The following is a 7,820-nucleotide window of genomic DNA, read 5'->3' as shown; positions in this document are numbered from 1 at the left end:
AAGGCTACTTGTATATGTACCAAATCGTATGAATATGTAAAAAATACCCTCAGCCCCATTTTGAATTTGTATTATTTTATTAAACGATGGTGTATTATTTTGGATGGAGTTTGGCCGTCTACTGGGTTTGTGATGCTTCTTTGGTGAGCTACAAGATCTTACAGTTGCACCAATGCAGATGTACACTTTTATTGGTGGGATATTTTAAAACTATTGGCTTGCTCCATTTATAATATATTCATTCCCTTGTTCTTCTATTCCTGCCCTTTTGGCGCACACATTATGAGATAAATTATGATGAACGGTATAAAGCCACACAACATGATCACATACATTAGATAAAACCACACAACATGATCACATACACTAGCAAGGATAAAAAAGGAAGTGCATGTCAAAAGGGTAAAGAAGGAAATGCAAGTAAAGTAGAAGGGTCAAATGGGACAAAACTGAAGAGAGGATAAAAGAGAGAGGGAAAAGGAATTAGGGTATCGATTAATTTTGTCAATTGCTATTGTTATTTCTTTTGGGAGAGAACGGACCTCTCGAATTGTCCGTAGCTGTAATCTCTGACAAGTAACCAGCGAGTATTCTGAACTAGTTTGCTATTAACTGAGATCTATTATTGAGTAGTTGTTAAGAGTAGTAGCTAGTTCATTACAAGTGGTATCAGAGCACTTCGCTCCTATGGGACCGCCGATAACATCACAATAACTAGATCTGATTGAAGAGAAGATGATGATGATGGAGGAATCAATTTTGAAGATAGTGTATAATGCAATAGATAGAGCAGTGGAAGCGATGCATCGTTCGCTTTCGGAGATGGTGAGGAAGATTGATAAAGTTGGTGAAAAGGATTCGCAGTCAAGGGAGTTGTCCTCAAATAAGGTAAATCAATTGTTGAATACTTCAACTCATATCTCAGTTTTTGATAAGCCGGGTAATTTGAATAGACTAGAGAAACCAATGAATGATAAGTGTAAGGATTCAAAAAAATCACAACTGGTACAACTAGCAAAGTATGACTGTAAAATGTCTGATGATACTCTTGAGAGAGTGCACGTGGTGGAAGCTTTGATATCGTCTTCAACCGTCTTACTCGCTGTGATATGCGAAAAGAATATAAAAATATATATTCAACAACTTATCAAGTACGATATGATTACAGTTTATAAGCTACATGAAAATGAGTATGGCAGTTGGGATTGTTAAACATAATTTGGATAGTTCTATTGAGCAAATTATTGATAGGTGGGTGAATGCGATGTTTTGTGGTGAATATATCCGTGAGTTGCTTATTAAAGGATGGTGGGTTCATACAAATTTAGATGTGGTTAAGAGGTCAGTTAAAGTATTGTATGGTCGAGATCCTCCTATGGTTATTTAGCTAGGCAACGGTCATTCTTCTGTGGACATGGACAGTGATGAAGCTATATTTTTGGAACGGGATGCAGTGTTGGAAGATTTGTACATGAATCTGCTTAAATCTCAGCAAATTATGAAGGTCAATGCTGATAATAAGTGTAGTGATGATCATTTCAACGTTAGGGAGCAAGCTTATATGAAACTCCAGCCTCATCGCCAACAAACATTGGCTGGGCGACCTTATGAGAAATTAGATGCAAAGTTTTACGGCCCTTTTGAAGTGCTGGACCGCATTGAGCAGGTAGCATATAGATTAAAGTTCGTGAGACAAGTAAAGTACATCATATTTTTCACATTTCCCAGCGAAAAAAAGCAGCACCTGTTATGATGCGAGAACAAGTTGCACCTGAGTTAAAATTAGTTGCAAAACCAGAAGCGATGATGGATGTGCGCCAAGTACAACAAGATTCGGAGGCTAACTTGGAGGTTTTATTTAAGTGGTTTACCATTATTTAAGGCAACCCACCAAGAAGCAAATACCATTAACAACAAATTTTATGGCTTCCCCCTTGAGGAAAAGCAAGGATTGGCTACTGTTTTAGAAACTTTATCCAGGAAGGCTTATGGAGTTGGGCAATATCAAAAGCTTGGAATTTGAACCTACACTGCTATTTTATGCCTCATAATAGTTTGTTTGCATATCTCTGTATTATTGATTGGCGTGGGCTATATACTAAGTTCTCTAGGACAAGATCCTATGATTTTACGCGAAACTAGTAAATTCTTAATTTGGCTTATTCCATCCCTGTTTGCTTATGCAACTCTTCAACCATTTGTCCGCTACTTTCAAATGCAAAGTTATATCCTTCCTTTGCTTACTAGCACAAGTATCACTTTTTGTGTACACTTACCTTTGTGCTGGGCACTGGTTCTCAAATCTGGAATGCATATTGTTGGAGCAGCGAGTGCAATAGGTATATCCACGTGGGTATATGTGATAATTATTGGTGTACTTATAAGATACTCAAGTGTTTGTACAAAAACTTGTGCTTCATTTATCATGGAAATTTTTAAAGGGATCAAAGAATTCTTTTTTTTTGCCATTCCTTCGGCTTTCATGATCTGCCTTGAGTGGTGGTCTTTTGAGCTACTTGTCTTGTTCTCAGGGGTTTTTATCAAATCCACAGCTTGAAACTTATGTACTGGCTATATGTCTGAACACAATCGCAGCACTCTATGCAATACCGTATGGACTTGGTGCTGGTGCTAGAGTCTCCAACGTATTAGGAGGAGTTGCTAAAAGATGTGGATGGCATCATCTAGGGGCTTCTGTCAATCTTGCTGCATTCTACCCTCTTGGATTCCCATCGCTGCTGCACTTGGATTTTGGTATTCCAGACGTTCACCTTGAGGACAAGGTGAGATTTTGGCCCCGGGGTAATGTGATGAACGGTATAAAGCCACACAACATGATCACATACACTAGATAAAACCACACAACATGATCACATACACTAGCAAGGATAAAAAAGGAAGTGCATGTCAAAAGGGTAAAGAAGGAAATGCAAGTAAAGTAGAAGGGTCAAATGGGACAGAACTGAAGAGAGGATAAAAGAGAGAGGGAAAAGGAATTAGGGTATCGATTAATTTTGTCAATTGCTATTGTTATTTCTTTTGGGAGAGAACGGACCTCTCGAATTGTCCGTAGCTGTAATCTCAGACAAGTAACCAGCGAATATTCTGAACTAGTTTGCTATTAACTGAGATCTATTACTGAGTAGTTGTTAAGAGTAGTAGCTGGTTCATTACATAAATGTGCTAGTGCCAGCATTGTTTCGATACTCGATAATATGAACATACAAGCATCAACTTTTTCCCTCCTGAAAATAATGCAGGATATGAGACACAGCCACAATCAAGGAGTTGGAAACAGTTAACATTTTACATGCCCAACAAGTTACATTGATCCAACATTTTTCCACACAGTCAAATGATTCCCTTACAAAAGCTACTTTTTTACATAATTAAAATTCAAGCAAGAGTACAACTTCAATGTTTACAAACAAAAATTCTAACAGTTCTCTGATTGCTGACTTTGAATGCAAAACCGGTTCAAATTCTTTGGACAAGAATTTAGTCCTACAACCAGAGACGGAGACAGGGTTCCAGAGGGAGCCCTGCCCCCTAGATTTCCAATATGACCTTGCCAGTATTAATTTTATAGCGAATGAATATACATATCAGCTGGACAGAAACAATATTTGCTACCACATCCACCAGTGTTTTTCTTTTAAAAACTACGTTCAGAATATGTTTTTCTTTTAAAAACTACGTTCTAAAACCGGCCCCCTCTAAATTTCAGCTCCGCGTGTGTCCAACCCAATGCTAGTTCATTTCTTATATATAATATAAAATATTGGATCTTAGTAATTTAGAATATTGATAAGGACTTTGAGTTCCAAAAATGTTCCTTATATTAGTTCCTTAATTGATATTGTATTATTAAAAGTAATTTCCATACACTACATACATACTAGAGAGAGAAAGAAAGTGCTCTAACATTAGCACTTGTTACGAAAAATGAGTAGGTTAGTTATTTATAAGTAATGGAGAAAAGATCTTATGACATAAGACTCATTAAAATTATGTTGGAGTATATTTTTTAGCCTTATTCTTTAAATTACACCTTAGAGCAAGTCCAATAGTCTCTTAATAGATTCCTTATAAACATTATAAAATATTAACTCTTAGTGACTTAAGACATGATTTTGAATTTGAACTCAACAATGATTCTTATCTTCATTCATTATTATTATAATAATAATAAATTTGAATGAGATAAAAGGAAGAGAGAGAAAATAACTAAAAAAGAGAGAGAAAATAATTTTTTATTGATATGAAATAAGGGATGTGGTTCCTTAAAGACAAGGTATGAGAGAGAATCACTAACACACCTGTTGGAGTGTAATTTTTTGTCAGATTTTTTATATTTGGAGTTAAGAATATATTTAAGGGAGCTTGGACTTGCTTGTAGGATAACAAATATGGAATCTCTTGGACCCAATAGAAAACAAGGCAAATATTTCACTTAGAAAGGCCAATGCTGGCCTGGGAGCATTGATATATTGAGAGTACACAGAAAAAGCAAATTACAACAAACTCCCACACCTTTCAACCTAGGGGTTAGCTTGGCTAAACAGGGCCCACTTAGGGGGTTAGCTTTGACTAAATAGGGCCAACTTAGTTTTACCGTACATAAAAGTTAAACTATACAATATCTGATGCTACTATGGAAAAAAAAGTCTAATTAAAAACGTTAATAAGCCATTAAATAACACAAACAGGAAATACTAAGAATATTTGTATCTTAACTATAAAATATGAAATAACTCCTATGTAAGGGGTCATTTCGCAAATTTTAATTATTAAAATCTGAATCATAAAAAAAATTAATGATTAAAAATCTGAATTTTGAATGAATAAGATCAATTGATGATATATATATAAAAAGAACCTCTGAATCCTATTATTTTACTATTATTTTGTTATTTAAACTGAAATAATGAATCTATTATACGTATGCAATATCCAGAAGATGTTAATGATATTTTTATTTGCAAGCATGTGATAATAATTTTAGGGTAAATAAGTATTACTTTAAGGATTTTAATAACACAATGGGAGATATTATTAAAATAATAATTATATTATATATGTGATTTATCTTATGTATAACTATTATTAATAAAATGATCAAAATAAATAAAGTAAAAGGTATGAAACAAGAAGTACAGATGTATAGATAGCAAAGCCAGCACTTTTCTGAACCATTTAGCTGCAAATTTGTTTCTTATGCCTCAAGAAAATTATGAATCGACATAAAAGTACTAAACAAATGATCTTAACAATTCAAAATCCTATTATTAAGTTAAGCTCATTAAGATATTAACAAATGACCCTAAGTATACTATTTTAAATTATGACAGAGAAATAACAATCAACATTATTATAATAGTCATATATAATAAAATCTAATTTTGACAAATTTCTATTAAAATATATCCTAATAATTAAAAATGAATCAAAACAAGTAAAATTATTATTTTTGACATAAATGTAAAAATATAAAAGTTTAGTTAAAGTGAATGGCTGAGGTAATAAAATCGCAAGTTCTTTATAAGCAGCAAAGTGGCTTCCTTGTGTAAAAAAAGAGCAATGAGGCAGACGGGTTGTACATGCAAACTGACAGTAGAAAGCACAAAGTTAGTGTAGTTGAAATTTGAAGGCAATAAATAAAAAAATACAGTATAATACAGAATCCATATGGTTGGATTCTGCAAAGGGCCAAGAATTAATGCATAGGAAAAAGGCACACAAGTATATACTCATTTCACAATTAGGAATACAAAATAATCTATCCAATGCATGCCCGATCCGAAACCCGAAATTTTGAATTTATCGAATTCGAATTTTTGAATTTGGATTTGGATATAGATTTAATTTTTAATCCAAAATTTTTTGGATATTAATTTGAATATTAAGTATACTGATCTGAAACCTAATCCGAAATCTGAAATTCTATCCGAACCCGATCCGAACCCGAAATCCAAAAAAAACCGATTATTATTTATATATATATATATATTATTTGAATTTTATATATTACACATTATAATATTATATATAATATGTATGTATATATTCTATAATATACATTATACATGTTATTATCTAATTTTTAGAACATATATTTTTATGTTTATGTTAAAAATTAATTAATTAAAAAGTATAATGAAATATAGTTATTGAATCATTTAAACGGATGATAAGATTTATAAGGTTAACAAAACATCTTTAACAATAAATCTAAAAAATTTGGTATGAATTGAGTTGATTTTTTAAATATTAGTTATATATATAATAACACAATTAATAATGTGGTGGAGTAGTTGGAAAAAAACACGTTAAAACTCTTTCTCTATAAGTCGCATGTTCTATCCTAAGGCAATATCAATAATAATACAAATTTTCAGATTCCGGTTTCGGGTTTCGGGTTCTAATATTAATATCCAATTCAAAAAAATTTCAGATTTCGGGTATACCCGAATCCGATCTGAAATCCGATAGATCGGGTTCGGGTATTCATTTTCGGGTATTTTTTGGGTTCAAGTCGGGTTCGGATATGGATAAAATTTTCGGGTTTGGATATGGATTCTGCAATACCCGACCGATTCGACCCAATTGTCATCCCTATTCACAACCCTAACAGTTACCTAACAGTTAGATTTAGGGATGGCAATCGGGTCGAATCGAGTATTGCAGAATCCATATCCAAACCCGAAAATTTTATCCATACCTGAACCCGAAAAATACCCGAAAATGAATACCCGAACCCGATCCATCGGATTTTGGATCGGATTCGGGTATACCCGAAACTCGAATTTTTTTTTGAATTAGATATTCATACCCGAAATCTGAAAATTTGTATAATTATTAATATTGCAAGTGTTTGGTATCGAACACGCGACTTGCATAGAAAAAGTTTTAACGTGTCATTTTCAATCACTTCACCACATAATTAATTGTGTTATTATATGTATAGCTAATATTAAAAAATCAACAAAGTTGATATCCAATTTTTTAGATTTATCACTAAAAAATGTTTTTTTAACCTTATAAACCTTATCACCCGTTTAAATGATTGATTAATTATATTTCATTAAATTTTATAATTAGTTAATTTTTAATATAAATATAAAAATATATATTTTAAAAATTATATAATAATATGTATAATGTATATTATATAAATATATATATCTATACATATATATATAATATTATAATGTGTAATATATAAAATTCTAATAATATATATATCAAATAATTTAGGGTTTTTTCGGATTTCGGGTTCGGATCTTATTCGGATAGAATTTAGGATTTTGGATCGGATTTCGGATCGGTATACCTAATATCCAAATCCAAATATAAAAATTTTCGGGTTTAAAAATTAAATTCATATTCAAATCCAAAAAATAGGATTCAAAATTAAATCCATATTCAAATCCAAAAAATCGGGTTCAGTAAATCCAAAATTTTGGGTTTCGGATCGAATATCCGTTAGATTATTTTGCCATCCCTGGTTAGATTAACCCACACAACTCAATATTACACATCCCATTGCTCCAATCCCAAATACCAAAGCAATTGAAATTTACCAACTGGAGTTGCGGTTATATGTTTAAAAACAGGGCTGTGGATCATCTTTAAAGCTTTTATTCAATATATGTTATGTATTACAACTAAGATGTAAACCAAAGCAAGTCTAGATCATTTTTATCTTATTCAGTGAATGTTACAGTAAAAATTTCACCACAAAACCAGAAATCAGGAAGAGATTACAAGCCTGCCTCACCACATCTATTTATAACACGGGCATTGGAGACACTGTCACA

The 7,820-nt window shown here is 32.4% G+C and overlaps 1 pseudogene; it reads left to right on the top strand.

Moving 5' to 3' along the window:
- The first annotated feature begins 481 nt into the window (after positions 1 to 481).
- On the top strand, positions 482 to 3,133 carry LOC141663361 (protein DETOXIFICATION 12-like; annotated as a pseudogene).
- Positions 3,134 to 7,820: the final 4,687 nt, after the last annotated feature.

This window comes from Apium graveolens, chromosome 1, assembly GCF_009905375.1.
Source record: "Apium graveolens cultivar Ventura chromosome 1, ASM990537v1, whole genome shotgun sequence".
Lineage (NCBI taxonomy): Eukaryota > Viridiplantae > Streptophyta > Magnoliopsida > Apiales > Apiaceae > Apium > Apium graveolens.
This window is presented reverse-complemented; position numbering and strand designations above follow the sequence as displayed.